At 46.3% G+C, this 18,835-nt stretch overlaps 1 pseudogene; it reads left to right on the top strand.

Moving 5' to 3' along the window:
- Window positions 1–398: 398 nt before the first annotated feature.
- Window positions 399–17,839, top strand: LOC112309093 (ferritin light chain pseudogene; annotated as a pseudogene).
- Window positions 17,840–18,835: the final 996 nt, after the last annotated feature.

Raw genomic sequence — 18,835 nt, 5'->3', positions numbered from 1 at the left:
CAAGCAGGAAGAAGAGGGTGGCTGGAGTGGAGTGGGAGAGTGAAGAAGGTGGGAGACGGGGGCATCTAACATGCATAAGCACCCCTGGAGGTGCCGGAAAGGTAATCCAGAGAATCCTCCCCGGTCCCTGCCACCTCTACAATAAACACTAGCTTGCAGTTCTGCATGTGCTAAAGGGGCCCTAGGCCCACAGTTGACACCATCCCAACCTGACTTGAGAATTCAGAACACTCCCTGGTTGTCCACGAACAAGCTCTCATTCACACCACCTCAGCTCATGTCAATTATGTGGCATAAACGTAACTGAATTTTAGCCCTTTTTTTAGTCCAACTCACTGTGTTTTAGAATATTTCATCTGCAGAGCTGAACATTAATTTGGACAGTGTTAGACGTGGGCATGAAGGACTGGGCAGCCCAGCTGCCCCTGACTTCATCCATGAGGCAGGCCGTGGTCGTTTACGTGAGACCTGACTCGGTTCCTAAGTCTCCACCCCGTGATTCCTTACATGGCGGTACCTTGCCTACCTGTACTTTCCCAGAATCAGAGAAGAATAAGGGTGTTGGGCTGGAGTCTTGATCACAGCCTGGGAGTAGCTGGAAGTTCTACCAGGCAGGCTGGAGCTGTCACAGGCCCACGTGGGTCAGGCCGGTCACTGCAGTAATGATGCGAGAGGAGGGAAGGCTTAAACCTGGCCAGGAGAGCGCTGAGTAGGGCTTGTAGAGGAGGGAAGGAATCATTTATTATTATTTTTTCAAGTTTTTTAAAAAAATTTAATCTTTATTGTATTTTTTCCCGTTACCATTTAGCCCCTTATACCCCCTCCTTCCCTGCAGTCACCACACTGTTGTCCATGTCTGTGAGTTCTTTTTCCTTTTTGATCTGTCCCTCCAGCCTCTAACCTGCCCCCTGCCCCGCCCCCTTAGCTGTCATCCTAGACTCCATCTACGAGTCTGTCTCTATTTATAAGAAGCATCTACTGCTTTCTAAGCAGAGGGTTAGGCTCTTTTCATGTACAGTCTCATTAAATCCTCACTAACCTGCAAAATAGAATTACTGTTCTGAAGAAGAGGGAACTGAAGCTCAAAGAGGCTGAACAAGGCCACCAGCTCTAAGAGGTGATTGGAGGAATTAGAACCCACTAAACAAATCCTGGCCTCTTTCCGTGACATCACGACTGCTGCTTCGAAATGAGTCACCCTATTGTGCGCAGCTCAGCGCAGCCCTGACTGGGTAGTTGGGGTAAGTCATCCGCCTGTCATCTCAGGAGTCGGGAGAGAATGGCCCAATTGTCCAGACAGATCTGGGGCTCAGGTGGGGTAGAAGGGATCATATTCCCCGAGGGTTCCACTGATCTATCCCTTTAAAAAGGATGCCCATCTCCTCACCATCGGGGACCTCATCCTTGTGGTCCCCTCCATCTGGGCAGGGCTTCTGGCACTGGCCACCCAGCACCCAGCTACCCAGACCCGCCTCTGCTGCCCGCACTGAGCTGGCCGAGTCAGAGATGTCCGCTCTCACCTCTGCGTCTCCCCACGTCTGAAACAGTGCCTTGTTTTATAAGCATCTGCCTCTGCTTCCCTCTTCCTTCTTGGGCTTGTTGGCACTCGCTCTCATTCGTGAGCACCCTTGTTCATGGAATATCATCTGCAAATATGGGAATCTCTGCACTGGCCCCACATAGTTGATATCTCTGGAGTTGTTTATAAAAATATCCCTGGCATTCCCTGCCCGACACGGTTCTGCCTCATGCTCTGCTTGCAGGCAAGTTTTGCCAGCTCGATAAGGAGCCCTTTATTTGTCCTTTAGGGAAGTTATGACTCATGGCACCAGCTTTCCTCCCCTTTCTGGAGCTCATGTTATCAGTAAAAGGGCCATTATAATTGTTACAGAGAAGATCAATCCCAGTTCTGCGTGGCAACTCGTGGCCAAAGTTTGATTTGGAACCCTGGGCTTCACTGAGGGAAGTTTAGCTCAGTCAGTGACTCGTTTCTTCATCTTGGGACTGGCTAGTTTAGCGAAGGGCTGGGTAGTTCCGGTGGGAGCTGGTTAGCAAAATGATAGGCTGGTCAGCTCATGTGTGAATTGGAAATTGTAGCTCAGATATCGGTTAACGTATCTTCCTGGCTGATTAGTTCAACTGGTTATAGTGCTGGGCAGTGGAGAAAAGACCCTGATCCTTATCTCCGAGAGCAAGTCAGCATCACTCGACAGCTTTACTGACACACACTGCAGGCCAGCCCCGCGTGGCAAGCCTACAGGTGCAGACAGTCTGGAGGGACCCCTGTAGAACATCAGCATCACAGGAAGAAGGGCTCCAAACACCAGCCCAACCTTTAGCTCTTGTCCAGGACGTCAGGTCTATGTTATTTATGAACCTGAAGCAGGACACAGGGAGAGAGAATGGTGGGGAGGAACACATGAGATACAGGATAATATGCATCTACGCATTTATACAATGACGCTTACTGAGCATCGACTCTACTCCGGACACCGTGCTAGGCACTGAGGACGCAGACAAGACAATGTTGTGCACACCATTTGATAAGCCTCCCCTGCAGCTGGGATTGGCCAGGTGGCAGAGGTTTGGCCAATGGAATGTGGGCAAGAGTGACATACAGCACGTCCAAGAGCGGCCTACAAAGTCCCCTACACCATCCTCTGTGGTCTTCCTCTTGTCCTGTGTTTGCCAGCAGATGCAGAAGGTCCAGACGGGACTCTGAGGTCCCACGGGAGCTATAAAACAGAGCGAGTCCGGGTCTCTGAGGGCTGCGCAGAGCAGAGACCTCTCTGAACCCACACTGACAAGACTTCATGTGAGGAGAATTGAACTTAAATTGTGTTAAACCCCTACAACTCAGCGGTTGTTTGTTGCAGTATTTAACCTATTCTGACTGACGAGGGTGCAGAGAAGACAATATTTTCATTCAAAGGCCCTTCACCTCTCCTCATCAGCAGAACTTGCCCCTTCCTGTTCCAAGAAAACAGGCCATCCTTCAGCTTCCTTCTGCTATAACCTTGACTTGCCTATGTGTCTTCGCCCCTGTTTTTTCCTTGCCCTTCGCTCCCCCAAGGACAAATCCATTCACCTGGGTGCTTGATCCCGTTCCCCTATCTATGTTGCACTTCTCGTGGCTGACCTCTGCCAAAAATAAATAAATAAATAAATAAAATTTTCAGTTCTCCTCTCTTTAAATTAAAGAGAGTCCCATCTAGAAGCTGAGTAGTGGAGCAAGGCATCTTTCCTGTCATCCCAGGAGTCTGGAGAGATGGCCCAATTCTCTAGACACATTTAGGGGTCAGGTAGGGCAAGGGGTGTCCACGTTCCCTGAGAGCTCCATTGATCTGGCCCTCGGAAGGGGCCAGCTGTGTCTCTAAATAAAGCATGTGGGAGTGAGCTGTTACCCATGCTTCATTCTTTTAAAGCAACAGACCTGTTTGGCTCTGACCATTCACCACCTCTTTTCTGAGGAATAGGCCGGAGCTACTCTTGCTCCCTTATCACTCACTAGTTCCTTGACACACAGCAATCTGGTGTCCTCTCCCACTGCTGTCCTGACAGTTTTCATTCCGAGGTCACTCCTGACCTCCAACTGCCCAGTCCAGGGGAGTTTTCTCTGCCTCTTCCAACTCAATCTCTGGGAAGCATCAAACACCTAACCAGCCTCTCCTCAAACCCACTCTTGCTCAACGATGTCAGCCCTTCTCTCTCCTGGCTCCTTCTCATGCCTCTGAATGGAGGAACACTGTCATGTTCTGCTCTCTGCCACCTCTTTTCTCCTGAAATTCTCTTGTTTGGCAAATAAGGCTATTACCGCTAATAATAACATTAACTAGCATTTATTGAATACGTACGTTAGATGGGTTCAAGCATATCACACATTATCCCACCCCACCCTAACAAGGACCCCCTGAGGGTGGCGGTGCTGGAACTCCACTGTACAGATGAGGAAGTCAAGGCGAAAAGCAGAGTAAAGAAACTCGTACAAGGCCATAGCTGGCCAGGGGTGTGGCCAGATGAGCAAGAGCCCCCTTAGGGTGCTTTTTTACTACATTTGGAAAAGGTGCCCCCTCCCCAGGCAGACGCAGCTCATTGGCTTTGCAAACAGAGGGGACATCGAACTCCACTTGCCCTGTCAGTTAAACCCTCCTATGACGCACACAGAGCAGAAGGACACAACTTAACGTGCGGAGCTGAGTGCAAACCCTGGCTCCCTAACTCCAGACACAGCATGCCTCTCACCAGTTCCCTGTTCCCCCACCTCGCAGGGCGTCAGGAGGTTGAAAACTAAACAGATCGCAGATATAAAGCTCTTGACTCAGAGCTCAGCATATAAGAAATATATGCTAAAAGGTTGTTACTATTGATGTCATAATTCATATTAACCATTCTCATCCACTTCCAAAGTTTCAACAAGGGAATTCATCAAATATTTCATTCTCTCTCATGTGCCAAGCACGATGCTAGGTGCCGAGGTTACTAAGATGAATAAAACTTTATTGAATTCAAAATCTAGCAGGAGAAAAATCTACATAAACAATGAACTAACATAAAAAGCTACAAGAGCAGTAACGGAGGTGGTACAGTGTTGTATAAGCCCAGAGAAGAGAGCGTTCTGCAAGTATGGGGTAGGGACGGGAACTTAGGCAGGTTTGCTGTCAAGTTCAGAGAAGAAGGAAAGTTCAAAACATCTAGATCATTGGGAGGGACAAGCCAAAGTAGAGAAACTGCATAAACAGAAGCATGCAGGTGAGCATGTACGTGGTGTGTGTGACCTGGAGTTTGCACTTGGCAATGGGAAGTCGCTGAAAGCATATAAGCAGGGCTGTGACGTAGTCAGATCCTGGTTTTAGAAAGAAAGCCCTGGCATCTAGAGCAGTATTTTGCATATAGTGGGTGCTCAGGAAACACTTGATAGAGGAATAGATGGATGGAGGAATTTAAAAAATGAACAAACAACTTCAAGGAAACTGCCTGCAGGTGTAAGCGCTGAAATATTCGCATGTGAATTTCAAAGTCCTCTGGAGTTGTGCAAACATGTATGCTCACATGTTTATTTCAGTCCACTGTGGAGCAACCTTGGACTTGGGTACAGTGTCAGCACTGAAAGAGTCCCTGATGAGGCACCATTCCGGTCCAACCCCTCCAGCCCAGAAGCTGAGGCCCAGAGCGGGAAGCGGCTTGTTGAAGTGATTTGTCTCATGACCTAGCAACAAGTTTGGTTGCTGCCAAAATTGAATCTAATCCTTGGATCGAATGGCCTGTCTGAGATTCTGGTTTGATCAGGGACTCCCTTCAGGGACCCTGCCCTGCACGGGGCGTGCCCTCCTTTCCACCTCCATGCCTTGCCTCTATGTGTGTGCCGCTGCCTGGAACACCTCCCCTTTCCCGAAACCATCCATCCGTCAGCAGTTGTGTCCTCCAGGAGCCTGCCCTGGCTCCACTGGCATGAAGCGATTTTCTCTTTCGCTCACAGGAGTTCTTAAATATTTATTATGTGCCGAGAACTGTGCTCAACAATTTACATTCTTCGTTACACTTAACACTTGCAATGGCCCTATGAAATATGGCCATGATTATCTCCCATTTACAGAAAAGGAAACTGAGGCACCGTCAATATAATAAAATCTGATAATGCACCAGATAGCGGACTAAATACTTTTCATGGGTTACCTGTGTCATCCACACAGCCACTCCATGAAGTCGGCACTCTTTGATAATGGCCGCTTGACTGATAAGAAAACTGAGGCTCAGAGAGGTGAACTGCCCGAGTTCCCGCAGAGATGAGGGTCTGGTTCCAGCATGGAACTCAGTATTCTGTCTCTGGAGCCCCAGTGACTTCCTGGTGAGGGAGAGGACCTGCCCAGCCCTGCCGTCCTCCCCCGCACACCACCACAGCGAGAGTCGGGATGCGGCTGACTGGAAAGGCCACCCTTCGTCCCCTGCACTAGAGAGTCCTCTGTCACCCTGACCGTCTGTCCAGACCACCTGCCTGGCTCTTTCCTTCATTATGAAGTACCATGTTTGTTCCCGAGTTTCCTTCTCTAACCGGATCGCAAGTGCTTCTGGGCAGACAGCATGCCTTTGAGATCTCAATCTCTCTGTTTTCCAACCCAGGGGTGTTTATGCACTATTGATTCATTGATTAATGAGACAACTCAACGATGGAAATAACCTTACATTCCATGAGTACAGAGAGGTTTGTGGAAGCCAGCAACCCAAAGTTGCCCTGAACACTCCACGTGCCTTTAAATACGGTATAAAGTAGACTCCAGAATTAAAATGTTAATCTTATTGTTATATGCTCAGTTAAAAAAATAATAATTTTATATTTCTCTTGAAGGTAGGTTGCCTTCTTTGAATGCCACACTGGTTCCTAGAACACCAGCAAGTAGTTGCTCTATAAATACTGCTAATCAATTGGTCCATAAAGACACATTATATTTTAACACCGAGGAATATTTTTGTTAGGTTTTTGTCCCCTAGGCTCTCGTAATTGCCGCCTAAATTCCACTGATTTTATGCTGGGCCTTGTTTCTTTACGCGAGTTTCCTCCCTCACTAACATAAGGACCTACTCCCTGAGAACAGACTGTAAAGTTTTGAAACAGCTTTCTACGAGAAAAGATATAATTATTTTTTACTGCCTGCCTTTATTTTCCCAGCTCCTACATGAGGAGGTTAAATGTTTCCTGTCGGTTTTCTTCTCCAAGGGCCTGTTTTAATCCATCGTGCTGTCGTCCCCTACTGGTGACAAATGGCAGGCGACTTGCTCTGTATGGTTAAGGCTGGGAGCTTCTTGCCTTGAAAACATCCTGATAACTTTGCAGCTAAGAATGTTTTGTTTTCAGTAGTAAATCTGCCAACTGGGGGTAGACATGTTTTACTGATCCACATAAAAAAAAAATTCCCCCAATTCCCGGAACCTTCCAGGACTAACTGTACAATAGTTTCATTTTATCACAATCATATCCTACAGTCTCATTCTCTCAGAGCTCCTCCTACGGAATTCTCTTTTGTTCATCTTTGTTACCTCTGCACAGAGCACAGGTTTTGAAAAATAGGAAGTACTCAATAAACATTTGTGAAATACATATATACATACATTAATGAAAGCATGAATAAAAGAGCAGGGAAGAAAGGAAGGGCAGACATCCTTCCTTCCTTCCTTCCTTCCTACCTTCCTTCCTTCCTTCCTCCCTTCCATCCTCAACCGAGGATACGTTTATAGATTTTAGAGAGAGGCAAAGGGAAAGAGAGAGACAAACATCAATATGAGAGAGAAATATCAATTGTTTGCCTCCCATTCACACTCAGCCAAGGATGGAACATGCAACCTAGATAGGTGCCCTGACAGGGAATCAAACCCATAACCCTTTGGTATATGGGATGATGCTCCAACCCACTGAACCACCCAGCCAGAGCAGTACAGACGTTTGCTATAAGCCCCTCTGCCCATGATGAACTACAGAGAGCCACATTTGGTTTACAGAGCCGTTTAGTCATCAGCAAGTGCTTCGAAACTTTCATCAACAGATTCTGAAATCAGGGTAAAAACTTTTTTCCTTTCTCCCTTTCTCCTGCAGCTGAGCAGATAAAAAAAAGTCTTGGTGTTGTTTAAACTGTGGTCATTAGGCTCTCAGCCACATGGGCTGTGCTTGTCATTTTTTTTCCTTGAGGTTCTCAGTAATTGCAGAGCAGCTGAGATCTTTTCTCTTTTCTAGAAGGCACAGGAAAGGAGACAAGCCCTGCACAGCTGCATATTGGCAGGTCAGGTTGCCCGGCATGACCCCCCTTTCTATTAGAGCAGCGCCCGCAGAGCGCAGCCTGGTGATGGCCGTGCCCTGCCTCCTCCTGGTCCCCGGCAGCCACAGCTCTGGCGTAAAACCCAAAATCAGCCAATTGAACCCTCTTGCCCTGGACTTGGACTCCTATGGGATGGTGGAAAAGTGAACAGTCATTAAAATTATTTATACCAGCATCTGTTGTAGGGGGCAGAGGGGTGTCTCTGGCTGGAGTGGCCATGTCTGTACCAGAAGGCTGTGTCCTGGCCACAGCCCCTCCAGACGACAGGGGCTGGGGCTCTGGCTTCTTGGCCTTCTGGAGCTGTCTTGGTTCAAGCATCTGTTTCAAGTGTGGTCCTCTGGACTTTCTGTAAATTCTGTGAGCCTGCATAGTCTTCTGATCAATTCCTCTTTTGAGTCAACAAAACTAGTCAGTTTATTTGCATCTGAAAAAAAATGTAACTAGTACAATAGCAACCAAAGGGAAAAGAGAAGGAGCGACAGAGAGAAGTGAAGGGAAAAAAAGGATGGAAGGAGAAGGAGGAGGGAGGGAGGGAGGAAAGGGAGGGAGGAAGGAGGGATGGGGGAAGGGGAGGGTAGTCATCTTCTGGTTGGCAAATGGGTGCCTAGCATATGTTCAATGCATAGTAAGCACTCTGAATGAAAAAGTCCCACTCTAAAATATTAATATAGTACAAACTTGTTTGGTAGCCTTCCTACCTGATCCTTATTTCAATTCTAGGGGTCCCTTAGGGCAGGGGTCCCCAACCTCCAGGCTGCAGACCTGTGCTGTCTGTGGCCTTTTGGGAACTGGGCCACACAGCAGGAGGTGAGCTTGAATGCCATGGGCTTGAATTATCCTGAAACCATCCCCTGCTCTGCTGTGCGTGGAAAAATTGTTTTCCATGAAACCGGTCCCTGGTGCCCAAATGGTTGGGACTGCTGCCTTAGGAGTCAGGTAAACTCAAATCACCTATTAACTATTTTCGCTACTCAGCGTGTGGTCCACAGATGAGCAGGAGCCACCTGGGGATGTGTGGGAGTACAGCATCTCAGCTCCCCAAGGTGTACTGAGCCAGCACCCACACTTCAACAAGCCCCGTGGTTCCTCTGCACAGTACAGTTTGAGAAGCGCAGGTCTGAGACCGTGGTTGAGTTACCTTCTCAAGTCTCAGGTTTCTCATCTGTATAATGAGAATAACAATCATAAGAGCTGACCTATGTATAGGGTGGAAGCATATGAAATTTTCACTATTTCACCATTTCGACCTATAGGAATAACAATTCCGTATGGTTCAACCTAATACTTGTTTTTAGGATTAAATGAAATTACCCATAGAAAGTGCTTACCACGGTGCCTGACACAAGGTAAGATCAGCAAATCTGTCTCTAGCCTAAGTTCTAGCGTAATTTTTCCAATTGTAGTTTTACATGCTCTCGGCATGGGCAGTAACCTCCCATAATGCTTGGATGGGGGGACAAGGTAAAGGGTTCATTGATAGAGAGAGAATACAAATGATTGTTTCAATTCGACGTCATTTCTCAGACACCCGCTCTGTGCCAGTCACTCTCCCAGAGGTGAGGGATACTTATACTGGCTCTATGGTCCACTCCCACCACTCTCTGGCTCTGTACTGGGTCTCATGGTCACGCTTGTGAATGTTTCTTAGGTTCCTTGGTCCACAGGATTCCGGCCAAGTTCAGACAGTGGGAGGCACTCTTAGGAAGTGGAGGGCATAGTCTGGGGAGAAGCCAGGGTGTTGCTCCCTTTTTCTCAGCTCCAGGCAGCACCTCTAGCCCCAGTTGCATCTCCTCTGTGGTCCTGCTTCCCACTGAGCACCCATCAATCGGTGGCAGGCAGCCCTTGCTGCGGGCTCATACCTGATGATGGAGGCTATGTGGCACCACAGATAGCCCCTCCTCCAAGGTTCCAGCTCCCACCGCGCAGCTCTGGTCCTAGACGCTGGTTATGCCATCTCCTCCTGATTTCATTCATTTCTGGCTCACCTTACCTTCCTCTGGTTGTCCTTTCTGCCCTCCAGTCACCTCTGTAACAAATTCTCTGAATTGAATCCTCTCTATTGAGTTCTGTTTCCTGACTGGACTCTGACTAACCCAGGCTTAATCTGTTATCTTTCCCTAGGGTATGCTCATTTTTAAAGAAAAAATTTAGGCTGAGGGCAATCTGTATCACGGAGGAACGAAATACTGGAATTTTACTTGAGAGGAGAGGTGAGATTGAGGACAATGCATCTCTTATAACACATCGTGTACCTTTGTGTGTTTTGAGTCAGCTAGACTTTGGATTGCAAAGAACAGAGACTCTCTCCAAGTTTCAAGTCAGAACAAAGAAAGCAAGAAGAGCTGACCCCGGGTTCCAGCATGAACACACACTGGAAAGCCATTGTAGATCAAAGGCGAGGCTCCTGGGCTTGAGGTGAGGAGTGGGCTGGATAATGACCCCCAAAGATATCACATCCTAATGGCACCTGAAAGAATTACTGTATTAGTCAGCTCAGGCTGCCATAACAAAATACTATACACTGGGTGGCTTAAACAATAGAACTTTATTTCTCACAGTTCTGGAGGCTGGGGAGTCCAAGATCAAGGTGCTGGCTGACTTGGTTCCCGATGAGGTCTCCTCCTGCTTGCAGATGCCTTCTTTCTATGTCCTTTCATGGGTTTTTTCAGTGTGTGCATGTGGAGAGCAATCTGTCTTCTTTTTCTAAGGCCACCAACCCTACCTGACTAGGACCTCACCCTTATGTCCTCATTTAACCTTAATTGGCTCCTGAAAACTCTATCTCCAAATATAGTCACATTGAGTGTGAGGGATAAGGATGGGGGATGGGTAAGGAAGGGACACAACATCAATTCATAGCCGTTACCTCGTTGGGACAAAGGACTTTGCACATAGGACTAAATTAAGGATCTTCAGATGGGGAGATTATTCTGCACTATCCAAGTGGTCCCGAATGCAATTACAAGTGTCTTTTAAGAGCAAGAGAAGGATATTTGACACACAGGAGAAGGCAGTGTGACCAAGGAGGCAGAGATTGGCATGATGCCACCACAAGCCAAGGAAAGCCAGCAGCCACCAGAAGATGGAAGAGGCAAGAAAGGATTCTTCCCTACAACCTCTAAAGGGAGACTGGCCCTAAAGACACCATGATTTCAGGTTTCCGCCCTCCAGGACTATGAGAGAATACATTGCTGTTGTTTTAAACCACCAAGTTGTGGGCATTTGTTACAGCAGCCGCGGGAAACCAACACAAGGTAGACTCATTGACTCCCCCCACCCCTCTGCCTCAAGCATGCCCAGCCCTGCACCACCTGCTCTGCGTTTTCACCCTGCTCCTCCGCTGGTACATCTGTTCCCCACCTCATAGCCTCTGCTTCTTCACAGCTTCTGCTCTATCATAATGTTGGCTTACAGCTGGCCTGTCCATGTTCTTCTGCCCAACTTCTTTCTGGGCAAGAACCTTTTAGTTCAGGCAGCCATTGCTTTTAATAGTTTGCATTTTGCCCCAGGACACATCAGTTTGCTGGTCAGCATATAGGTTGGCTGCCCTAGTCAAATGCCTGCCTGTGGTCCAGTTGCCCTGGCCCGACTGAGATTTGGGAGGAATGCACGCGGGTTGCTGTGGCTCCTAAGGCTGTCTCCCCCTTGGGGGTCGTGGGCGGAGCATTTTCACCTGGGCAGGGCTGTGAGTGTGGCAGATGGTGCGGTTGCCAGATCTGGCTCAGCTTGAATGTCTGGATTTTTAACCAAAATGATAGGAACTCAGTTTTGATGCAGCACGCATAAAATGAAGGAGAAAACAATCCTTTATAGAGCTAACTCTCAGTGAGGAATTACCAAGAACGCATTGGTGGGCCAGTGCCCTCGTTAAAATGGCATTCTTCCTCCATGTCGTGCTGTGTTAGTTGTGGGGCTAGGGCTGTTTGGACAAGGTGGACACTAGCTCTAGTTTAGTTTTACAAATGTACACCAATCATGTTGCTGCCATTCAAAAACTGGGGAGCTCGATGAGACCTATCTACCCAGTGAGCTCCCTAGTCTATCGACTTTGGTTTGGCTACTCTGACCCAGGGCGGAGCCCCAGGTTTCAGGACCTTCACATTCCCTGGGGGGTCAGTGGGCCGGGGCCATGACCTGAGACTCTGCATCTCCAGGGAGCACACAGGTGACACTGTGTTGCTGGTCTGAGCACAGGACTTCTAGTAGCAGGGCTCTTGAGCAGATTGGTTTCTGAGGACTCAGTCCTGTGGATGTTTCTAGGTGTGCCTTGAAGCACATAACTGGGTTCAATAATTTGGAGAAATATAGGGTAAAATATAGGTCATCGGGGGTTTTTTGGTTTTTTTTAACCTTCAGGATTTCTTGCCTGTCCACATGCCTTGTGACACCAGAGGGATCCATTATGTGTAGTAAGTCCCAGATTTCATTTAACCACAGGGCCTTTGTTCCCATATAGCTCTTCCCATAAAGACTAGAATATTATAAAGCACACCCCGGGAAACACTTTTCTGGGAACCCAATCCTTACCCCTCCCTTGCTTTCAGCCCAAGACTCCAGGGGGAATTTTTAACAATGGGAAGAAGCGGGAAACTGTGTTCTTGGCTTCAGAGCTGGATTCTTCCTTCAGGCGAAGACTTAGGTCAGAGAGCTCGACAGCTCTGAAAACTAAGGAATGTGTACAGTGTAGTGGTGGGAGCAATACAAACCTAGGTGTGAGCGCTTGCTCCACTGTTTACTAACTGCATGACTTGAGTTAGTCCTCCTCTCTGAACCTTGGTTTCTTAATCTGTAAAATGGGGAAGCCGTATATTCCTGTGTTACAGCATTATGGTGAGAAATGAATGAGTCGAATGCATGTAGAGGACTCAGTATGTTGCCTAGTACATAGTAAATGCCTGATGGAAGCTCTTATTATTACGATGATGCAAAAATGTCACAACATTTCACATGCACCCCATTTTTTACTCCAGCTTTTTCTTTATTTCAAGAGAGAAGGAGAAGGAGACAGGGAGGGAGAAAGAGAAAGCACAAACATGCTGACTTGGAAGGGAACTTGTGCTTTGAAGCTGACAAGTATAATTTGTCTTGAGACTGCCAAGCCCTTGGGTTGAGCCTTCATATTGGAAAAAAGAGACAAGTGAGATTAATCTGGGGCCTTCATTACTTACTCCATCTGGCCTGGCTTGGCACAGCCCCTTCCCTCTACAAACCGATTACTCCTTCAAAAGCCTCAGCAGAGTGGCCTCTAATGGGTTCCGACATGGCAGGAATGGGGCTCACACAGCCCGGAGATAAGGGCCCCCGCACCAGGGCCAAAACACTTCCAGCTCTACAGCCCAGATGCTCCACCACAAAAGAAAGAAATGAACTGAAAAGGAGCCAAGGCCTCTGGGCCAGGGCAGATCTCCGGGTTCCCAGGAGCACCTGGTTCCCCACAGTGGGGAGCAGCAGGGGCAAGCCGCACAGGGATGGGACCGCTGATATGCGGATCTGACTGGGGCGTGTTCCCATGACCAAGGGCACTTCCAAATCTGGCTTTCTAGTCACAATGGGGATAGGAAGGTGCTTGAGGGAAGTGAAGAAGGTTGTTGTTTTTAGATGGTTGCCAGTAAAAACCTACTGAGCAGGCTTTCTCATGTTTTCTCCCTGTACAAGTGGCCCCACTGTGCTGGGGAGAGGGAGAGGGAAGGGAACTGATGTTTACTAAGCACCTACTATGCTCTAGGCCGGACACCAGGTGGCCTCCACACTGTAGGCTCTGTCACTCAGCACAAACCTGAAAGGTAGATGCTACTATTCTTTTCTTGTGAGAAAGTAAGATGTTTATCCTTAGACACCCAGTAAGTGGTAGAGCCAGGATTTGGAAAGTGGATCCGTGTTGAGAGTTGTGCTATTTTGCACCCTCAGTAGCAGCCTCTGGATTTGAGAGAAATTATGAGTAGGAAGAATCACAGCCCCAAGAGGTAGCGACTCTGGCTTGACGAGTCCTCTCCTAGGAGACTGCAGAGCATAAAGGCTGACAGGCAGCCTGGGAGCCACCCTGAGAAAGATGGAATTCTTGAACAGAGGGCCAAACCAGATCAATCAATCAGTCCGGGTTTGTTTATCTTCGATTGAGGGGCTGCCAGTCTCCGAAACAAAGGCTCTACTTCTGAGTTGCTTGGAGCACACAGCTCTTTCAAAGGGCCATGCATTTTGGCTTCTGGGGCAGGAGGGGTCAAGGTCCACCCTGGTAGCTTCCAGGGCCTCAGAAAAGTGAGTTTGGGAGCCTTGGAGAGTCCGAGACTGTGCAACACTGCCATCTTCTGGGGGCACGGTCTGCTCTGGCCTTGCCAGGCAGAAATCTGGCTCAGAATGTCTGACCAATCGGCACTGTTAGGTTCTCTACTTCCCCACTGCGAGCTTTCTTACTCACATTGTGAATCAGGACTGCCAGTGTTTGCTTATTAGTTAACAAAGCTCATGGAGATTGAAAGCATGGGCTTCCAAGTCAAACGCTGAACTGTTAATTATTGTTTCATTTGACAAATATTTACTGGGCACCTATTTTGTGCCAAGCACTGGGCTAGGCACGGAATACACAATGATGTTCCAAACCAGTGGCCCCTGACTTCATGAGGCTTATAGTCCAGATGGACTACAAACAAGGAGCTGCAAACAAGAATTTGTTCATTATTACTGTGATGAGTGTTTACAAGGAAAAGCACAGGGCGCTGGAGGAATACATAATGTAGAAGGGGAGAGGGGGACTCTGACCTAGTCAGTCAGTCAGGAAAGTCTTCCTTAAGGACACGATATATATGCAGACACCTGAAGGATGTGTAGGAATTAGCCAAGCAAAGTGATCTAGGAGAGAGGCATGTGTGAAGACCCTGAGACAAGGAGGAGCCTGGCACATTTTGAAAACAGATTTTATTTATTTATTTTTAGAGAGAGAGAAAGGGAGGGAGAAAGGGAGGGGGAAAGAGAAGGAGGGAAGCATCGATATGAGAGAGAAACATCAATTGATTGTCTCTTACATGACCCAACTGGGGACCTGGCCCGCAACCCAAGCATGTGCCCTGACTGGGAACTGAACCAGTGGTGACGTTTCAGTTTGTGAGACAATGCACAAACCACTCAGCCACACCAGTCAGGGCAAGCCTGGCACATTTGAAGAAATGAAATAAGTTCTGTATCAATGAGCCATCAAGAGAGAAAAAGAGTGGTGTGAGGTGAGATTGGAGAAAGAGGTAGCAACCAGATCACACAGAGCACTAGAATGCCATGTTAAGGATCTGGTCCCATATTTAGTCAAGTTATTTTTGTTGTTGTTGTTACATATGACAAAGACCTAATGAAAACTAGTTTAACTGAAAAAGCAATTTATTGGTTCATATAATTGGAAAGCCCAGAGTTAAAGCTTCAGGTATGGCTGGATCCAGGAGCTCAAGTAGGATCATCAAGACTTTCTTTGCTGATACTGTATATGAAGAACCTTAAAAATTCCATCAAAAAATACTAGAACTGATAAATAAAGCCAGTAAAGTAGCAAGATACAGAACAAATACTCAGAAATTAGTCACATTTTATTTTTTTTATTTTAAAATTTTATTTATTGATTTTTGAGAGACAGAGAGAGAGAAAAAGAGAGAGAGAGAGAGAAACATTGATTTGTTGTTCCACTTATTTATGCATTCTGTCATTGATTCTTGTATGTGCCCTGGCTGGGAAGCAAACCCACAACCTTGGCATATCAGAAAAAGTTCTAACCAAGTGAAATACCAGGCCAGGGCCAGAAATCAATTGCATTTTTATACACCAATAATGAACTATTGGAAAGGGGAACTAAGAAAACAATCTCATTTACAATTGCATCAAAAATACCTTGGAATAAATTTAACCAAGAATGCAAAAGACTTGTACTAGGAAAATTATAAGACACTGAAGAAAGAAACTGAAGAAGATACAAACAAGTAGAAGCACATACCATGTTCATGAATAGGAAGAATTAACATCATCAAAATGCCCATTCTACCCAAAGCAATCTATAGATTCAATACAATTCCTGTCAAGATACCAATAGCGTATTTCACAGAACTAGAAGAATATTTCAAAATTTTAGATTAGAACCACAAAAGACTCCAAATAGACACAGCAATCTTCAGAAAGAAGAATGAAGTTGGAGGAATCACACTACCTGGTATCAAACTATACTACAAGGCCATAGTAATCAAAACAGCATGGCACTGGCATAAAAACAGACATACAAGTATAGATTAATGGGACAGAATAGAGAGCCCAGAAATAAATCCCCATCTTTATGGTCAATTAATACTCAACAAAAGAGGCAAAAGCATACAATGGGGTAAAGACAGTCTATTGAATAAATGGTGTTGGGAAAATTGGACAGATATGTGCAAAAAAATGAAACTAGACCACCTTCTTAAACCATACACAAGAATAAACTCAAAGTGGATTAAAGGCTTAAATTTTAGATTTAAAACCCTAAAAATTTTAGCAGAAAACATAGGCAGTAAAATGTCTGACTTCTCTCACAGCCATATTTTTTTCTGATATATTGGGTTGGCCACAAAGTCCATTATGATTTTCTGTACGATGGCTCTAGTAGAGCTTAGTTGTCTTTAACTTCATTTAAAACAATTTTATTAGATTGTATTGTGACAGCTGGCATATCAGCATGAATTTAAAGAATCATCAAAATTGGTGAATTTTTGTGCAGCCATTTTAATATTGAAGGTAGAAGAAAATACACACGATTTTCAGTGTATTATGCTTTATTATTTCAAGAAAGGTAAAAACACAACAGAAATGCAAAAAAAAAAAAGATTTGTGCAGTGTATGGAGAATGTGCTGTGACTGATCGAATGTGTCAAAAGTGGTTTGCAAAGTTTCATGGTACAATTATTGACATTTTGGCCAAATAATTCTTTGCTGTGGGGCTGTCTTATGCACTGGAAGATGTTTAGCAGCACCCCTGGCCTCTACCCACTAGAAGCCAATAGCGGGAGATAACCGACATGCTCAAAATATCCAGATCAATTCGGTTATTTGTGAAAATAAAAAATGTGTCTTTTATTCAATGGGAAAAAACTAAATGAGCTTTTTGGCCAACCTAATATCTCCTTGGATGAAGGAAACAAAATAAACAAATACACAAATGGGACTACATCAAACTAAAAAGTTTCTGCACATCAATAAAATGAAAAGACAGTCCACCGAATGGGAGAACAGAGTCACCAATGATACATCTGGTAACAGATTAATAAACAAAATTTATAAGGAATTTATACAACTCGATGTGAAGAAAACGGTCAACCGGCAGTGCCCTTGGTGGTCCCCAGACCTGCCTCTCACTTCAACAGTGTTTAGATGGAGCACACCCAGGAACACCCCGCCTTCCAGACGCTGACCACCCTCCAACCTCTTTTCCAGTCACCACCTTTGGAACGACCTCAGCCATCCTCAGCCTCCGAGACCAGCCAACACCAGTTTTTGACCTTAACTCCTTTCCTCAGAATTATTCCGCTGAGGTGGAGGCTTCCATCAACCGCCTGGTCAACCTGCATCTATAGGCCTCCTACACTTACCTCTCCCTGGGCTTCTATTTCCACCAGGATGATGTGGTTTTGGAGGCATAGGACACTTCTTCCGGGAGCTGGCCGAGAAGAAGCATGAGGGCGTGGAGCGTCTCTTAAAGATCCAAAGCCAGCGCAGTGGCTGTGTCCGCTTCCAGGACAAGCAGAAGCCTTCCTATGATGAGGAGGGTGGGACTCAGGGTGCCATGAAGGCTGCCATGGCCTTGGAGAAGAGCCTGAACCAAGGCCTGATCCAGATCATTTTGGATCTGCAGGTCCTGGGTTTTACCCGCACAGACCTCCATCTCTGTGACTTCCTGGAGAACCACTTCCTGGACAAGGAGGTGAAATTCATCAAGAAAATGGGGACCACCTGACTAACCTCTGAGGCTGGCCAGTCCCCAGGCTGGGCTGGGCAAGTATCTCTTTGAAAGCCTCACCCTCAAGCGTGGCTAAGGCGTGGCTAGGAGCCTTTGAAGCCCAGAGGCCTTTGAAGGGCCCCTCTGCATCTCCCTGGTATCTGGCTTCTGCCTGAGCCTCTCCTTGAAACCACTAGGCATCCTCTCAACCACCCTGGAGCCCTCTTCCATGCACTGGACCAAACGGAAACAATTAAGCTTTTTGCAGGGGGGAAGAAAAACAAAAGGAAACAATCCAATTAAAAAATGGACAAAGGACCTGAATACACACTTCTCCAACGAGGACATACAGATGGCCAATAGACACATGAAAAGATGTTCAATATCACTAATCATCAGAAAACGCAAATTAAAACCACAATGAGATGTCATCTCACATCTGTCAGAATAGCTATCATCAGCAAATCAACAAACAACAAGGGTTGGCAAGGATGTGGAGAAAAGGGAACCCTCACGCGCTGTTGGTGGGAACGCAGACTGGTGCAGCCACTGTGAAAACAATATGGAGTTTCCTCAAAAAAATTAAAAATGAGCCCTGGCTGGTATGGCTCAGTGGATTGGGCACCAGTCTGTGAACCAAAGGGTCACAGGTTCGATTCCCAGTCAGGGCACATGCCTAGGTTGCAGGCCAGGTCCCCAGTGGGGGGACATGAGAGAGGCAACCACACATTGATGTTTCTCTCCCTCCTCTTCTGTCTAAAAATAGATAAAATCTTTAAAAAATACCTCTGACACTTTAAAAAAATTAAAAATGAAACTTCTTTATGACCCAGAGATTCCACTTCTGGGAATATATTCAAAGAAACTCAAAACACTGATTTGAAAGAACATAAGTACCCCTATGTTCATTGCAGCCTTATTTAGAATAGACAAAATTTGGAAAGAGCCCAAGTGTCCATCAGTATATGAGTGGATAAAAAAGTTGAGGTACATTTATACAATGGAATACTACTCAGCTATAAAAAAAAAAAGAAGAAAAAAAAAAAAGAAGGAAATCTTACCTTTTGTGACACCAGGGATAGACCTGGAGAGC

Source organism: Desmodus rotundus, chromosome 3, assembly GCF_022682495.2.
Source record: "Desmodus rotundus isolate HL8 chromosome 3, HLdesRot8A.1, whole genome shotgun sequence".
Lineage (NCBI taxonomy): Eukaryota > Metazoa > Chordata > Mammalia > Chiroptera > Phyllostomidae > Desmodus > Desmodus rotundus.
The sequence above is the reverse complement of the archived record's forward strand: the minus strand, read 5'-3'. Positions and strand labels throughout refer to the sequence as shown.